Source organism: Elephantulus edwardii, unplaced genomic scaffold (genome assembly GCF_000299155.1).
Source record: "Elephantulus edwardii isolate Elephantulus edwardi_28Jun2011 unplaced genomic scaffold, EleEdw1.0 scaffold00240, whole genome shotgun sequence".
NCBI classification, from domain to species: Eukaryota; Metazoa; Chordata; class Mammalia; order Macroscelidea; family Macroscelididae; genus Elephantulus; species Elephantulus edwardii.
Window position 1 is genome coordinate 2,422,325 of NW_006399990.1, and position 6,287 is coordinate 2,428,611.

Here is a 6,287-nt window from a genome sequence, read left to right on the forward strand (position 1 = left end):
GGCCCTCAGGCCTGTTTTTCCTTGTTTTTGGTCATTCTTCTACGTTGTATAGCCCTGGTGTGTCCAATCGTCATACAGAGGTAACTTGTATTTGCTGCAAAGCTGAATACTGTGACACTGATGTGTCAAATATGATAATGGTTACCCATGGTGGACAGTGTTTGGTGGAGCTCCCCGATTAAAGCAAGCTTGGAAGCAGAGATGGCATCCGCTTCCGCAAATAGCTTGCCTCTGGAAACCCTGTGAACCTGGAGAAAGGATGAAAGTCATGCAAGTGTCGAGGATTTTCATTTACAGGGTTGCTATAAGTCGCCTATGACTAGATGACACTGAACAACAACAGCAATGTTATATAATTATTATTAAGAAATGAAATGTGTGAATGATTGAATGAAAACCAATTAATGATAAAAGATCATTGGTGTTGTTAGGTGCCGCTAAGTCAAGTACAACCCATAGCAACCTATGAACTAACAGATCTGAACCCTGTCCTTTTCTGTGCCATCCTCTCACTTCCTGACACACTAGAGCCCATTGCAGAAATCACTGTGTCAATTCATCCTGTTGAGGGTCTTCCACTCTTTCACTGACCCTCTCCCTTTCTAAGCATGATGTCCCTCTTCAAAAAACAGTCTCTTCTAGAAAAAAGAATAAATTATGTAAGATGAAAAAGATCCTTAATTTCTATGAATTAGGTGACCTAGCCCAGGAAAAAGTAGGGGATGTGTTACACACTTGAAGGAGAATTTCATTACCTATCCTGTCAGTTTATCTTACTGAGATCTCTTGCTTTGCTTTTGGAAGCTATGCCAGCGATATGTCAAATAACAGTAGGGTTACTCAAGGTAGAAAAAAATTTCAGTCAAGGCTGCAGACTAAGACCAGGAAGAGAGGTCTTGTAATCTACTTCTGAAAATCAGCCAATGATCTTCCTTGTTCTGATTCGTAAGTACTGGAATAAAATATTGTTTGGCTAGACGATGCAGACACATCAAAGATGATGCATACGGTGCAGGACTAGGCAGGTGTTGTTTTGTCATATATATAATGTTTCCAGGAGCCAGAGTTAGCTCAATGTCAACCACAAGAAAGGGAGACTTAGAACTGTTCTTGAGAAGCAGCAGTAACAGGAATTTCAAAGCCATCAATTGTTGTTTGCCATTGATTGGAACCTATTTATAGCTGACCCTCCAGAATTTCAGAGACAGTAAATTGAATGGGAAAAGATTGTCCATCATTCTCCTAGGGAGGATGTGGAGGATTGAAACTATATGGCTTTAGTATATCACCACAGGTTCTGACTACTAGGCCATCAGAACTCCCTAAAGCCATCATAGCCAAGCTTATACTCACCTTTCTTAACGGTATCTTAACTTGACTCTTTGCTTTTGGGGGCATGTTTGCTCCATTTTTATTTCCATAATTGTGTCTTTGTGCACACACAGCATGTTTTGGCCCCATAGCATCCAAAATGACATATTCGCAATTCCAGGGACCAGTCCTCCTCACCAAGTTAGAGTCTGATTCAATTGCTCTCAAGAACTGGGCTATAGGTACATCAGGACGGGGGAGGGGGGGAATGAAATGATATCATCTTATTAGTAGGGGTAAGAAGCTGTGCTGCAATCTCAAAGGCATACAGTTGAGACCCACTAGCTGTTCTGCAGGGAAAGCATGAACAATCTCCTCCCATATTGAAAACCCACTGAAGGGTCAATTATGGCTCGATTCTGACTCAATGACAAACAACAGCAATTGGCAAAGGAGAACAAAGCCAGAGTTGGTAGAGTAAATATTTTGAGGTTGCCAATTTAAGATACATTGAGTTGCCTTTCTTAGATGACTCCCTAAATCCAGGGAAGACCTAACATTTTCAGCAAGGCCAGGACTAAGATGAAACAACTAAGACACCTTTCCCAGGAACAAGATTTAAGGGTTGTTACATACTCTCTGGTTAGAATCTACTCGTAGCCAACCCTATAGCTGATATTCAGAAGCTGTAAGTTACATGAACCTGGAGAGAGGATGAAAGGCACCTAAGGTCGAGGACTCTCCTTCATAGGGTCACTAAGAGTTGCCTGCGACTCGACAACACTTAACAACAACAACCACATAAGTTACACAGGACGAGATTGCTCATCTTTCTCCTGCAGAACAGCTGGTGGATTTGAACTGTGTGCCTTTTGGTTGGTAGCACAGCTTCTTTCTACTAGGCCACCAGAGCTCCCAGATTTAAGAGAGTAACTAAAAATATCAGTGATCAAGAGAGATAAAATTTTGATACAGTATATTGAAAACTAAATCAGTTAAAAAATAAATCTATGATGTATAAGGCATGAAATTTTGAAGACAGATAGGATCACTAGTACTGGTTTTCCTTTTTGCCCATGCTCCAGTGTGACTCTGGAGTACGACTCCAGTACGTATCTGGAACTGTTTTCCAGGTATCTACCAGCAGTTCCTTCTGCTGTGGGATAAGTTCCAGCTATATTCATGGATAAAAGGTGCCTATTCCCACCAGTAGGGATGTGGGACAGACAAGCACGCTCCAAAGATGATTGCTAAAGACTCCACAAGCATGATTCTCTCTTCTGGGATATGGCTCTCAAAATTAGGGCCATACCCCAACTATCCCTGACTTTCCTTTAAGAGCATTTCTTATGTAATTAAATGTATCCCAAGTAAATGAATCTTTACTTTTTTGCTATTGTTTAAATCTAGGGTTGTTTTTTGACAAGTATGTAAAAATACAAGCCCAAAAAAGTAAGTTATGATTTTGCCATTGACTTCTTATTCCAAACAAGTTGCTCTGTCACAAGAGTAGCTTTTTGAAAACTTTGAATTAATAATGACTCAAAGTTTTAACTTATAAATGAGGCTTGGGTGCTTAACCATTTTTGAAACCCTAGGGACCTGACCAATAATTACTCTTCCTATCCATAAAAAGACAGAAACATTTAGCATTTGATTTTTCTTTCCTTTCTAAAATCAATCAGAAAATGTCACTTTGTAGCTTACTGTGGTCAATCAAAATGTTGTCCTTAGTTCTTTTTTTAAATGTAAATCTCCTAAAGACATTTTTCCAGAAAGGACTGTCAAATTATTAAGTGATAGCAATGTTGGTGGAGAAAATAAATTTCTTTAGACATTTCACAGGGACTAAAAAATTAGGAAAGCTTTTTTTTGGCATGTCCTCAAGGGCTGTTTTGGTTTTGATGTTCAAACACCATATTGGAAAACATTTTAACTGTGAATATAATTCTGTAAACACTTCAAGCCCTGACAATATCTGTCCTGGGCGGCCTTGTATCAAGCTGGCAAAACAGATCATGGAAAAATAAGTAAGTATTTTTGTTTTCAGAATGTTTTTATATGCAATTCCCCAGAAACAGCTCAAAAAAGATAGATACTCTTTTTTAAAAGGTTGCTGGTTTAGCACTTCCCACCTTATAAAGGTTGGAATTTCCCACTGGCTCAGTAGAGAGATTTATATCAGTTATTTTACATTCACTTAATAGCACATTTGAGTTTGAGATGAAGCATGAGTCCCACCAGACAAGAGATTGTTCTTAAAAATTGGCCTCCTTCACCCTCCCCCCATGTATACTCAGATCTAAAGTAGAGTCTTCGAAATGTTATTCCAGCCAGATATGACATCCTATCTCTAAACAGCAGCAATAGCTGCTGTTTCTTTCTGAGGAAACCATGGCTGGATATACAGCAAGCAGATCTGTCAAGACTGATTATTTTTCGTTTCCTTAACTCAACTCCTAACTTTAGTTCTATGTTGTCCCACTTCGCCCCATCTCAGTACCGTTATAGATTGGTGTAAGGATGAAAATTTCAGCTAGTTAGAACTGCTGTAACAGAACCACTACAAGTTGTTGGGTTTACCTAATAGAAATTTGTTTTCTCAGAGTCAAGGAGGCTAGGAGTCTGAATAGAGGTAATTCATTCTAGGGGAAAGGGCTCTGTCTCAGGAACATTCTCTCAGGGAAGAATTTTATGGCTGTTAACTTCTGTTCCTCTTTTTCTTGAGACTCTTCATGTGGCATCTGTCTTGCCTTATTTGTCTTTGTGCTTAATCTGTTTCTTTTACAGTCTAAAAGTGGCTAGGTTGACAAGGGCCATGATGTGGTCTCCAGCCCCCACGACCCTAAGACAGAAACCACTATGTGGTACCTGGTTCCCACTAATGGCTGCTCTGAAAGGGATCATAATAAGAATTCCTGGTGAGGGGGGAGGGGGAGGGAAGAAAAACTTGGAGTAAAATGAAAAATAAAAATGCAGAATAAAAAAAAAGATTTACTGGTTTGATAGAGACTGCTGGAACTCCCAAGGGTAAATCCTTTAGACAGCTTTCGTGTGTGCAGAGTAGCATTCAGATAGCACTAAGGGATAGGGAAGAAGGATGCAGGATACACATGGGAAGAGTCTAGAATTTCAGTCATTGTCATGAATCAAAATGTAACTGGATTGTTGGATAGTAAATGAATTTGCCCTGTAACATTTCATTCCATTCACAATTAAAACTTAGAAGTTAAGTTTAAAACAAATCTTAAATTGTTATCTTAAATTGATCTCATTAATAAAATAAATACAACCATATTTCCAAAACACAGTTATATTAATAAGTTGGGTAGAGTCCCAGCATATACTTTTAAAAAAATTTTTAAAAATTTTAATAATTTTAATGAACATTTATAGAGATTTTGGATTTCCATTCATTCATTACTGCAGTTCTCTCCCTGCCCCGCCCTTCCCCCTCCCTTCTCTTTGAAAAGTAAAGGAAAAACTCCCTCCCTGCTACACAATCCCCCGTACCACTCCCACTGCCCCAAGTACATTCCACTATGCAACCTTAATTGTGGACTCTTGTGATAACATAATACCCTATCATACAATTGCTTTAAAATTATTCTCTCCCTCATGTTTCAGTGCAGTATACACAACTTGCCCAGTTTTTCTCAGTCTTACCCCAACCCTGATATCAGTCCCATTTTACAGCAGTGGCATCATGCAGTATTTGTCCTTTTGCGACAGATATTTCACTCAGCATAATGTCCTCTAGGCTCACCCATTTTGAATAATATTGCATGAGTTCCTTGTTTTTCAGTGCAGCATAGTATTCCATTGTGTGAATATACCACAGCTTCTCTATCCATTCATTTGTTGATGGCCACCTGGGTTGTTTCCAACTCCTTGCTATTGTGAACAAAGCTGCAATAAACATGGGTGTGAATACATCTGCTCGGATGTCAGTTATGGTCTTTTTGGAATATATTCCCAGTAGTGCCATATGGCCTTCCACAGTGGTAGCACCATTTTATGCTCCCACCAACAGTGAATAAGGGTTCCAGTTTCTCCACAACCTCACCAGCATTTGTTGCTTGCTGTTCTGATAAAATTTGCTCTTCTGACGGGGGTGAGATGATATCTCAAAGTTGTTTTGCCAGCATATACTTTTAAAAAATATTTTCTACTAGTTTATTCCAGTATGTCAATATTTATGCATTCCATTTCTTCCTTAACAATATCTAATTTTCCTACATTCATGGTTCTCACATTCCATGTCCCAATCACTAGTATCTGCTTACAACTGTTCCTCTTCCTTTGTATTTCCATACGTCAAAGCTCAACCTCAGTTGCCCTTTATGTTATCTACATGTGTTCTGTTGTACATAGGGTTTTCAGAGGCCTGCTATTATGATAATATGATATATTACTCTGGAGATGAAAAGGTGAGAAAAAATGGAGTTGCTTTCATAGTTAAAAAAGCCATTGCTAGATCCATCTTGAAGTACAATATTGTGAGTGACAGTATAATATCCATATGCATACAAGGAAGTCCAGTGAATACCACTATCATTCAGATATATGTACCAACAACCAGAGCCAAGGAAGAGGAGATAGAAGATTTTTACCAACTTTTAGAATCAGAAATTGATCGAACACACAATCAAGATGAATTGATAATAATGGGTGACTGGAATGCAAAAGTTGGGAACAGAGAAGAAGATTCAGTAGTTGGAAAACGTGGACTCGGTGACAGAAATGGAGCTAGCGTCAGAATGATTGAATTTTGCACAATCAATGACTTATTCATAGCAAATATGTTTTTAGGAGACATAAACGCAGGTTATATACTTGGATTTCATCTGATGGTATGCATTGAATCAGATTGATTACATCTGTGGAAAGAACCACTGGAGAAGCTCAATATCAGCTGTGAAAACTAGGCCAGGAGCTGATTGTGGAACAGATCACCAACTACTCATGTGCAAGTT